We start from the raw sequence: 12582 nt of genomic DNA, 5'->3' as shown, positions 1-12582 counted from the left end.
TTTTGGTGAGGTAACAAAATCATCCATTGTCTTGCAGTTGTGTGCAGTATGTAGAGGAGTCACACAGATATCAAGGATTTTGGAGGGACTATAGCATCACTGGTGTCCCACAGCATTCTTGTAGGCTGTTTTTGTCCACTTGGTGAAGCATCCTGATGTATGGAGTAACTACAAGAATTTCTGCTAGGAGATGCTTCCTCTGGGAAATGACTGGTTGTACCTGCCGGTGACAGGATAACAGAATGTCTATCTTCTAGCACAGAGAAATGACCATGAAAATCCAGTGATGATTCCATGGTGTATCTGGAGAGGTGCTCCCAGCAGCTGAACTGACAAGATGAAAATTCTCCGTTATTTTAAAGGCCCTGGTGAGATCTCAACTCTAATATCATGTTCCATTTTGGTCAACATATTAAGGAAAGATGAACTGAAATCACAACAGCTGCAGAGAACGGATGTAGGGTTTTTCAGGGGAACAAAGACTATGTCTCTTAGGACAAGACTATAAGAGATTAATCCAGCAAAATGAAACATGAAGGAAGATACTGTTACTGTATATGAGTATGTCATGGAGTCAAGCATGTGAGAGAGAACTATTTTTTAAGATAAAAGATCAGCCTGGCATTGGAACAGGTGGCTATCAGCTGGCTATGGTAAATTGAAGCTGGAATGAGAAGACGGGTTCTAACTCTCAGAGCACAGTTCTGGGTCAGTCTTCCAGGCACAAGTACTGAGGGCAATTCGCCCCCAAATGCTTTAAAGATAGAACTTGGAGAGCTTATGAAAGTGATTTCATGTTTGATTTGTCTGCAGGGAGCTGACCCAAGAGGTCTCTGGCAGCCCTGTGAACAGTCTGTATACCTTCATCTCTTCTTTCAAACCCTTTTGGAGAACTCATTTTTCTAGGCAATCTTCCCTATATGACTCATCACTATTCTCCCTCCACAGTTTGCCATGTGTCTCATGCTTTGTCTTTGTTTCTTTTGTATGGCTTGTTATTATGATCTCCACAGCACAGAGAATTTATCTTTCATACAATGGCACTTGTTCATAGAAGTATGTAGATGATTAATAATAATTAATAGTACCATCTGGACTATCAAGCAGTAACAGCTATATAATCATCAGCTTTTTCATCTGAGTCTCCCAGATAGTTTTTTCATTAACTCTAAGTTTTCAAAATGTAATTATATGCAAAACTTCCTCAGAGAAAATATACATATTGAATAGAAGAAAATTCTTAAACTATTTTTTGGCTGCAGCTTGAATTCACCTAATTTATAAATATTATGTATGGATTCCTGGACTTTGGTAAGGCCTTTGACACCGTCCCCCATGGCGTTCTCCTGGAGAAACCGGCAAATCACGACATAGACAAGTGTACTCTTCACTGGATAAAAAACTGGCTGGATGGCCATGGCCAGAATGTTATGATTAATGGAGTAAAATCCAGTTGGCGGCCGGCCACCAGTGGTGTCCCTCAGGGCTCAGTTTTGGGGCCAGTCTTGTTTAATATCTTTATTGATGATCTAGATAAGGGGATTCAGTAAGTTCGCAGATGACAACAAGCTAGGTGAGAGTGTTGATCTGCTTGAGGGTCAGAAGGCTCTATAGAGGGATCTGGACAGACTGGATCAATGGGCTGAAGCCAATGGGATGAGGTTTGATAAGGCCAAGTGCCAGGTCCTGCATTTCGGTCGCAACAACCCCGGGCAACACTACAGGCTTGGGGAAGAGTGGCTGGAAAGCTGCCCAGCAGAAAAGGACCTGGGGGTGTTGGTGAACAGCCGGCTTAACATGAGCCAGCAGTGTGCCCAGGTGGCCAAGAAGGCCAACAGCATCCTGGCCTGTATCAGGAATAGTGTGGCCAGCAGGAGTAGGGAAGTCATCGTGCCTCTGTACTTGGCACTGGTGAGGCCTCACCTTGAGTACTGTGTTCGGTTTTGGGCCCCTCCCTACAGGAAGGACATTGAGCTGCTGGAGCGTGTCCAGAGGAGAGCCACCAAGCTGGTGAGGGGTCTAGAGAACAAGTCATATGAGGAGAGGCTGAGGGAACTGGACATGTTTAGTCTGGAGAAGAGGAGGCTGAGGGGGGACCTTATTGCCCTACAACTACCTGGAAGGAGGTTGTAGAGAGGTGGGTGTTGGCCTCTTCTCCCAAGGGAATAATGACAGGACCCTATGAAATGGTTTAAAGTTGAGGCAGGGGAGGTTTAGATTAGATATTAGGAAGAATTACTTTCCTAAGAGAGTGGTCAGGCACTGGAACAGCCTGCCCAGGTAGGTGGTAGAAGTCACCATCCCTGGAGGTATTTAAGAAACGTGTAGACATGGCTCTTCAGGGCATGCTCTAGTGCCCAAGATTATTGGTTTGTGGGTGGATGTGATGTGGTGGGGTGTTGTGTGTGCTATTGGGTTTTTTCGTTGTTGGTTTTCTTGTTGGTTTTTTTTTTTTGTGGTTGGATTAGATTATTCTGTGATTCACACATACATAATATAAATGTCTATATATAACGCATAGTAAGTCTATATATAAAATAAGTCTTTAATGAAAAAAAACACAAAATAGTATGAAATCATGCAACATGATGAATCTAACATACTGTTTTACTCTATATCATTCAAGAAACAAAACTTAAGGAAGATTTGGTTTAGAATGGAAATGGTCATAATTAATGGTGAGCTGTTAAGATTATGCAGAACCTAATGACCTCTAGAGGAAATTAAACATGTTATAACCTGGAAGTATTCACTTAACTAATTTCTGTGGTGCTAGCAAAAAAAAAGACACCAATTTATATTACTGTTTGTAGTCCCCAGTGGGATTAATCTAATTTTTAATTTTAATTATTCTTATATAATGTCTCCATGCTTTTATGGTAATCTGTAGTCTAAAGAGAGGGCAAAGAGACTTCTAATGTCTCTGCAGACAGGTTTATTGTCTCCTGCATCAAAGGATTTCCCCTGTGCTCCTGTTTTAGTTCCTTCCCTGATGTTCAGTAATTTAAACAGTATTGACAAGGCAGTGGTGCTGTAAAGTGTTATTCATGCCCAAGTGCCCAAAAAGCAATTGGCTGCAGAACCTTTAAAAAGCAGCAACATTGAATGAAAAGCCTACAAATCAGAATTCTTGGCACATTAATAGCAGTCATTCATTGAAGCAAATTGAATTACTTCATGCAAATTAGTTTTAAAAGAGGGTAAGGTTGACTAGCTACTACCTCTGTTGTCACAGTAGTCACACTGATGAGTTACATGTGCTGTTAGCCTGACCTGTCTATAGTTTAGGTAATCATAACAATTAGAGAGAAGCTAAATTACAACCTAATTTCCTCAAATACAGTTTATGCACAAAATTTCAATGAGCGTTAATGACAGAAAGCCTAAACATCTGTTTTATTCCATTTCTGTGATCATCTGGGACAAAATAAAGACTGACACAGATGCTAAAATTCTTAAAAGGCCCCAAGTTTTAATTGATTTTAAATCATAAACTAATTAATGGGTATGCTTTTAGATTAAAAGAAATGTAGTAGGGATATGTAGTAGCATATCTGATATGGTTTCTGTCTTGCAAAAAGCATATTCTTGCTCTAGATAGCAGACACATACTAGTTCGACCTGACAGCAGTTGGGGTTGAAAAACTTGTTCACGCAGCAGTAATATGGCACTGCATCTGGTCTCAGCTGGTGCAGGCATGGTGCCACGCTATCCTGGGTAGACCACTTTTGTCACAGCTTTGAGTGTGTGCAGATGTTAGTTGTGCACACCCACAATATACATCATAAACCTACACACAAAGCCCGGATCTTTGCAAAAGATGGCATTTCCTCTTTCAAAGGAAATTTTCCTTATTGAAAGCTGTTTAAAAGTCATCACTTCAACCACATTGTTAAAGGTTGCCACTAAATAATTTATTGAGTATTTCAGAGTCATTTTCTCTGCAACATGTTATAATAGAGGTAATTTATTCAGAAGCCTACTTTTAGGAATCATTATTAATGTACTGCTTATAAATGTTATCTTAGTTTAAGGAATCATAATGAAAAAGGTACTTTACAAATTGCTATTGAGTAGCACTTCTTAATTTATTGATAAACTAGCATTTATGCATGGAAAAATTTTCTAAAGTTCTTGGTAAGTTATCCTGTCAAAGACATCAAAATAAGAATCTGCTCCATTGCCAGTTTCATGAGGCATATTTTTTTAACCATTTAGTCTACATTATGAAGAAACGGGAACTTATCAGGTAGCTGTACTAATAAAACTGAAGAAGCAAGGAGGAAATTCTGTGTTTGTTCCATAATAGTTGGACAGAATATTTCTTTATGCTTTACAGAAGCACTTGATTAATTATATTTTTTTTTCAAATTCTCATATTTCTGACATTACCACAATCTCATAGATTGTGTTATAGTTGAATATATACTCTTCAGCCTTTGTTATATAATTCCTGGGGCTGATACAACTACTAGAAACACAGGGTCAAGTTTTTCACTGTTCTTCAGCAGTACAAAAGCAGCTGCAAACCTGTCACCATTTGCCACTTAAACTAAGTTTATGGCTGTTTGTCAATGTAGATGGCTTTAAAGTCTCTTTGTGTCACTGTAGCAAAACTATATCAGTGAATTTATATTCAATTACAAATTAAATTCACCAAAAAAAAAAAAAGTGGAGAAGGCCTGCAACATTTACCCCTATAGGCCATGCACCAAAGCTTGAGATTTTTCCATTATATTAAGCTCCAAGAACACCGATGACAGGCTGTTACTAAAGTGAGTAGATGTTTCAAAGCTAACAGAATTCCAATCTATTAAAGATTATCTTCATAGACCAAGATTTTGGAAATGAGCCTTTTATTCTCTAAAAATGGCTTCATGAATTGTATTTCTTTCAAACCAAGTTAAGCCACGTGTTCAGTTTGTTTCCCAAGACCTTGGTTTCTTATGATATTAGGGAGCTCATGTCCCACTGAAACAAGAAACTCAGAATATGTTAAAATTAAAATACCATTTGGATCAGAACACACCCTTTTTAACTTCCCTTTTCTGCATCTCTGAACTTACTGAAACTCAACATTTTACTTTATCACTTGGTCTTGCAGTGTTAGATCCTGAAGTGATTTACAAGTGCGAATTTACTGCTTACACATCCCTGCAGTAGATAACATTTATGCCTATTTATTGAGTAGCATTCCCTATAATGTTGCCAATATAACGGTGGATTAAATTCAAGCTGATCTTCATCTTCCAGTGCCCCTTCCCAGCAAACCTGAAGGCCACCTTTACACATTTATCTTGATATTTTTGGATATGTTTTCAAAAGAAGGAGTCATGTCCTTCATTCCTTGGCAGCATATCTCCAATATAATATAGACATGGAGCAGTCTTTGGTGGTGAAGCTGTGAACTGGAGAATTTTGTGTGACACCCTTTTCTAGCAATGCAGGAAATGGCACCTGTCTGTCAATAGTTTCTCCATATGCCGATCTTTGTGGCTCTTCTGATAAGCAAACCTGATCTCACGTCTATCAAACACTAGGGACTTTTACCCTTTCATTTCATTTAGAACATGGTCTGATCCAGTCTACCACTTGCACAAATATCCATAGTAAAATGGAGGGTCCAGCTTGCCTGTCCATATTTAAAAGATACCCTTGACTATATGGTCTGACAGGTCCTTTGTCAGAGTACTATGGATTGCCTATGTTGTTACTGTTGAACAGCACGCAGCCAATGCACTCATTCTGCCATATCAAGTATCACACAAAAATGAAAGTAGCTGAAGTACTTATGACTGTATCCCTTGGGATATTTTCCTGGTCAAAAGCAGTATTATTTACTGATATTGATTTGTAACATTTTATTTATTCTTTTAATGAATTTGATGCTTGCTTTTTTAATATAATATTCTTTAGACTAAATTTATATTTGCATATATTAACATTGGCCCGCTAGAGTTCTCCTAGAGTTTCTCAAATCTTTATTCTTTGGGGGAAAATTCTGAGATACTCTATGCTTTACATTAAGTAAATAAATTTAAAGCTGATGTTATTTAGTCTGTTCTTGCCAATATTATACAAGGAAGAATTTAGTTTTCTTGACATTATCATTCAGATAATTTTATATTGATTTTTTTAATGTTCTTCCCAAAACCTTTTTGCATATGCAAAGTAAATAATCTACCTTTTAATGTTACCATATTATTTTCAAGATACATGCAGCTTTTTTGAATAGATCCTTAGATATAAGCAATATATCTCTACAGATGTGAACCTAAAGAAAGGCAAAGGTAACTGCCATTCAATACCTATAATGCCAAGATGGCAGGTGTTGTATCCTCGCACAAGTCTTACGAGGAGAGGCTGAGGGAGCTGGGGTTGTTCAGTCTGGGGAAGAGGAGACTGAGGGGAGACCTTATCGCTCTGTACAAGTACCTGAAAGGAGGCTGTAGAGAGGCGGGGGGTGGTCTCTTCTTCCAAGTTACAGATGCTAGGACAAGGGGTAATGGCTTCAAGTTGCACCAGGGGAAGTTCAGGTTGGATATTAGGAAACATTTCTTTACTGAAAGGGTTATCCAGCATTGGAATAGGCTGCCCAGGGAGGTGGTGGAGTCACCATCCCTGGAGGTATTTAAGAAACGTGTAGACATGCTTCTTCAGGGCATGCTCTAGTGCCCAAGATTACTGGTTTGTCATGGGCTGCTGAGTGGGTGGGTGATGGTTTTTTTGGTTTGGTGGTTGTTGTTGTGTGTTTAGGTGGTGGGTGCTGTGGTTGTTGTTTTTTTTTTGTTTGTTTTTTTTGTTTGTTTGTTTGTTTTGTGGTTGGACTCGATGATCTTTGAGGTCCCTTCCAACCACTACAATTCTGTGATTCTGTGATTCTGTATATCACTTAATGGGGAAAGAGCTGCTTATTTTCTCCAGCCATATTGGTATCATATCAGGACTGAGGTCCAATGTAGGTAGTAGAACTACATTGATATACTAAAGGTCTAGTTTTATACATAAAGTCTACAGTAGAAATTTGTTCATTTTAGAAATTTATTCATCTTTTTTTCTATTTAAATTTCTTTTTGCTAATTACCTCCATGTTCTCCCTACCCCTTATCCCAAATTTGATCCATATAAGAAGTTCTTATTTAGTTTATGTGTGAGAAGAACAGTATTTAGCTCTGTTCTCCCTATCCTTGTGAACTTGCAAGTGCCGACTATTTGCACCACACACCTTTTTGCTTCACTTGCTCTGCTCACTTTAAAAATCAGCACATTCTTCCATTTATACTATAACATCTGCATTTGAAATCCCTAACATCTGCCTTTTGACTTTTGCTTAATCTCATTGATTTCTATGCTGCTTTCTGACACTTGGATTTTATGAGTATTAATGAAGATTTTACTCTTTCTATCTCTTCCTGAAATATGTTCTGATTTTTTCATTACATGTGTTCTGTACAATAGTTGACTGCAATCATCATTGTTGAACTCATTAGACATTCTTTGCAAATGTGCCTTTTAAATTTTAATATCTGCAGCTCCTGTCTTTGCCAGATAAAATCTGTTGATGGACTATGCAACTGTATGAGTACTACATAGGATAATACAGAATGTATTTTCAAGACTGTTTCCTCGTGTGGATCACACAGCATTCTCGTCTCATTAAAACATCAATGTGTTTGTTTTTCTCCAATGAATTTTATTGCTGCATAGCATGAGAAGGAGGGGCTACTTTTCCAAACAGACACATTCAGCAATCAAAGAACTTGAAAAACGCTTAAACTTTTCAAACGTTAAGGCATTATTTAGTAAAGAAAGATTATTGATGTGTATTGACATTTATTTCTGGAAAACAATTATTAAGAGGTTTACATGTCTCAGTGTGAGATACTACCCTGCTCAAAACTTATTTAAACTTTTCAATCTTTGCTATGCAATGTTCATTAATTCTTGTTTGCTTTTTTTTTGTCTTTTATTTTAAATTCTCTTTCCTGAAATAAAATCATCAGGAAGGACAAGTAAACGGTAAAGTTTATAATTCCCTATAGCAGATAATCTTGCCACCTGGGAAAGAAAGTGGAAGTGTTTTGGAGTCAAAGATACAAGTTCTTGGAATACATATAGTTAGAAATCTGGGAGGATAATTAACCTGGTGTCTCAGAGGGTGCTGTTATCATTCCTTCTGATGCTACAAAATTATATCTATTTGGTGGCTTTTCTTTAACAACATGGATACTTTGAAGTCACAGATAGTTGGTTCTATGGGATGATAGACAATAAATAGGGGCCACAATATTCTTTAAATGTTTTAATTTTTTTTTTTCATTCCAATAAACAAAGAAAGATCAAGGAAATTTATCCTATCTTTTCAAACTGGATTTCTGTTTTGGATGGTCATGTAGTATATAGTAAAGTTGCAATGTTTAACCAGCCTGGGGAAAATTTTCATGGAATAAATGAAAGACACAACATCCCTAATAATAAAACTTTCCTTTCACCTCCAAGTTGTTGCTTCAAACTGAGTAGAAAACAGCATTTGGAGTAAAACTCTCAAGGTTTTTTTTACATTATAAAAATGCATGCTTTCCATAGATTTTTTGAAAAGTCCAGTTTCATGATCAAAAGTAAAATAAAAAAACACAAGCAAAATCCATGACACAGTGTAAAAATTCACCTTAAGGGTTAAATTTTGGCTCTGCTAAAAGGTGTACATTGGTTTCGATCATATTGCAGAAAGCTGAGCAATTCTGATAATAGGTGGTTTTGCTAACTCCACTTACAATTCAATGTAATTTTTGTCTGACACTCCCTGATTATCTCCCTGCACAGAAATGTGTGTGTATATATATTATATATATTTTATATATTCATCTATTTGTGAATGAGTGTGTGTGTCTGTGTGTGCATTTATATACAACTATGTATATAAAGTTATTCCATAAAAATCTATAGCATTATTTTGAACAAATATGTAAGAACAGAAATTTACTCTGTTTACAAGTTTGACCTTTTTTGCCCTTGCTTTCCTACCCCTTTGGTGTTCTCTGAGTACCACTGTAGAGCTAAAGAAAAACTGCTGTTAAGATATTTCAGGCCTCTGTAGTTCAATTCCTGTAGGAAATCTCAAGCTGATAAAGTTCAAGTGTACACAAATATTCTCAAAACCTGTTGCGTCATTAGTGTAAATGTGTTTTCACACATATCTGTTTCCTCAATGAAACATGATGTCCTTTAACCTCTTCAACCTTTGCTCAGCAAAAAATAGCTTTTTTCTGTTGCTTTCAAGCAGTCTGAACAGCTAAATCATGTACATGTATTTATAGATTTATGGCATTAGGAAGCCCTCTCTCTTACAAATTCACATAGCTAGTAGGTGAAAAATAATTTCACATGAAAAGGTGTAACATGGGTTGGAAACACATTTTTAAAGAGCTCTGTAAATTGCAGCAGATTAAATAAGAAATAGCTGTGAGATGAAAATCGACTCCTAAATAAAAGAACAGGTTTCCTGTATATAAGATAAGGAATTCTGTATGGTTGCAAAGGAATATGACTTTCATTATGTGAAGGAGGGAAAGAACAATAACTACTGTGAAAGAAATTCTACTACTCTATAGTAAATGTGCTAAGCGTGTACACACTATAGTGAGCGGTTGTCAAAATCTAATTTTCAGAAAGTGGCAAAATTTCAATGAAAAAAATCTTATAGGTTTTTAGAGTTGTCATACAATGCAGAAATTTTGTACATTGGATGTGATTTAGGAACCAGAGAAACTGGACATATACCTATGACAACACAAGTTAATGGAAAATAAAAGCAGCAGTTGGTGAATGTATCTTCAGAGTTTCAAAAAACTGATATTTAGACTTTTTAATGTATGCTATGTAAAATATATGTAAGGAAAATGGTTACAGTGGTCTGTGACACTACTGAACTTATCAGACAACACTGCTACAAATCATGGAATCACAGAGTCATGGAATCATCAGAGTTGGAAGGGACCTCTAGTCCAAGAGGTCATATAGTCCAACTCCCCTGCCAAAGCAGGATTGCCTAGAACACATTACTCAGGACTGCATCCAGGTGGGCCTCGAAAATCTTCAGAGAAGGAGACTCCACAACCTTCCTGGGCAGCCTGTTTCAATGTTCTGTCACCCTCACCGTAAAGTTTTTCTCCTATTTGAGTGGAACTTCCTATGTTCCAAACAATTTCTGGGAAATTACCAAACATGGCCATTGGCCACTTGTTAAAATTGTCTACCATTTTGAAGTTGATTGAATAATAGGAGTTGTTTATTGTAAAGCAAACCAACCCATTGCATGTTTAAAGACAAAGTAATTGTCAAGAATATGTCAACATCTGTCTGTTTCAGTTGGTGTCAAAATAGCACCTGGGTATATGGAAATTTCCACATGGAATGTTTAGTAGCACAATGTCCATACAAACCAGTAATTTGAATAAAGAGATCTATTATTTCATACTTTCATTGTAATAGCAGATAATATTTTTCATTATAAGCAAAAGCAGCAGTATGTCCTTCTCAGATTTTCCTAATCCTCACCTTTGGCAACATGTTGGAAAAGCTGAAGAACACTGTCTTATCATTTTTTAGAAAGGGTCTTCTCTATTCTAGGCCAAACAGTTTTTTTCCAGTTACTCTTATCCATAAAAGAGCTTCTGTTTTCACTTGAAACTTAAACTTGTAGGGTTACAAGTGCTTTGAACAATTATCAAAATCCAAATTTTGAAGATCGATAAATTCAGCTCGGTCATCATTATTCCCTGACTGTATCAGCTGGTTGGTTGGCAGCTATACATTTTTTCTTACACTAGGCAATATAAATTATAAGACATTGGTCTGGCCAAGATAACAAAAAATTTTAGCAAGGGGACTGTTTACAAAACCCTATTTTTCATAATGGAGATATAGTGGAAAGTTTTGCACTTTAATCCTATTGGGTGACTAATATTCTGGACTTCCAAAACTAGCTTTATACTATTGATTAAAAGCCTAAAAAAAGAGATGAGAATATGCTTCTGCACACACAAAGACAGAAAAATTAAAGTTGTTTTATTGATTAAAATAATGGTTGGTGCAAACTATTTCCAAGATGGTAGCAAGTGTTTAAATTTGCTGAATATAGTAATGTCACATCTGTTGCAATACTGCAAGATATTGAAACTCATTAATCTTTCTTGGCATAATACTGATCAGTTTTACAGGACTAATTGCATGTTTTATAATTAGTAGAAATAATGGTAATATTTTTCAATTAGGAGCTTTAAATAAATAGTTCACACATAATTTACTTACATCTTTTTAATCACATAATTGCCAAATTATAATAGGAGTCTATGCATAAAAAGGCAAATAACTAAAACAAAGAGATTGGAAACTGAAGGAAATTGGTGGGCTTTTACATCAAATATTGCTTATCATTTCGGAGAACACTGAAAAATGTGTTCTAAGATATAAACAAAAGATTGCTTTGTGATTTTGTGGATTTGTGGCTTTTCAAGGGGCAGAACAAGCCTGATGAGGATGACAGCTTTCTGTGATGAGATAGGTGACACTGTGGGCATGGGAAGTGCAGTGGATGCTTTTTACCTTGCTTTTAGCAAGGCGTTCAGTATGTTCTCCCATAGTAACCTTGGAGCCATATCACAGAATCACAGAATTATCTAGGCTGGAAGAGACCCTTGGGATCATCGAGTCCAGCCATCCACCCTACTCTAAAGTTCTCCCCTACACCATATCCCCCAACACCACATCTAAACGGTTCTTAAACACAGCCAGGGATGGTGACTCAACCACCTCCCTGGGCAGCCTATTCCAATGCCCTACCACTCTCTCTGTGAAGAATTGTTTCCTAATATCCAACCTGAACTTCCCCTGGCGCAACTTGAAGCCATTACCCCTTGTCCTAGCATCTGTAACTTGGGAGAAGAGACCGACCCCCGCCTCTCTACACCCTCCTTTCATATTGATGAAATACTGACTGATAATATGGGTGGAAAACTGTTCGGACCCCTGGGATCAAAATATTGAGACAGGAGATCCAAAGTCTAGAGATGCAGTCAGGAAGGCTAAGGCTCAGCTAGAACTGAAGTTGCCCAAAGACGTCAAGAACAATAAAGGCTTCTTCAGAGACATGAGCAGTAGGCAGAAGCACAGGAAAGACATAGGCTGTTTGCAAAGCAGGGAAATTAGTTGCTACTAATGTTGACAAGGCAGAGGCTCTCAATACTTTTTTTGCCTCTACTTTTAATGGCATAGGTGTATCCCAGATCACAGGATCAAATAGTTACTACAACTCGTGTTGACTCAGCAGTAGTGGAGGAATAGCTGGCCTGTGGCCTCTTGCAGTGGTTGAACCAACATAAATCTATGGACCCAGATGAAATCCACCTCAGGGTATTAAGAGAAGTGGCTGACATTGCAAAGCCACTGTCCACTGTCTCTAATCTTTGAAAAGTTGTGGAGAATAGGGGATATCCTTGATGAATGAAAGATACCTATCTACAAGAAGAGCCCAAAAGAGAATGCAGGAAACTGCAGGCCTGTAAGTCTTACTTTGATCCATA

The sequence above is a fragment of the Calidris pugnax genome, unplaced genomic scaffold (genome assembly GCF_001431845.1).
Source record: "Calidris pugnax isolate Ruff unplaced genomic scaffold, ASM143184v1 scaffold44, whole genome shotgun sequence".
Classification (NCBI taxonomy): Eukaryota; Metazoa; Chordata; class Aves; order Charadriiformes; family Scolopacidae; genus Calidris; species Calidris pugnax.
This window is presented reverse-complemented; position numbering follows the sequence as displayed.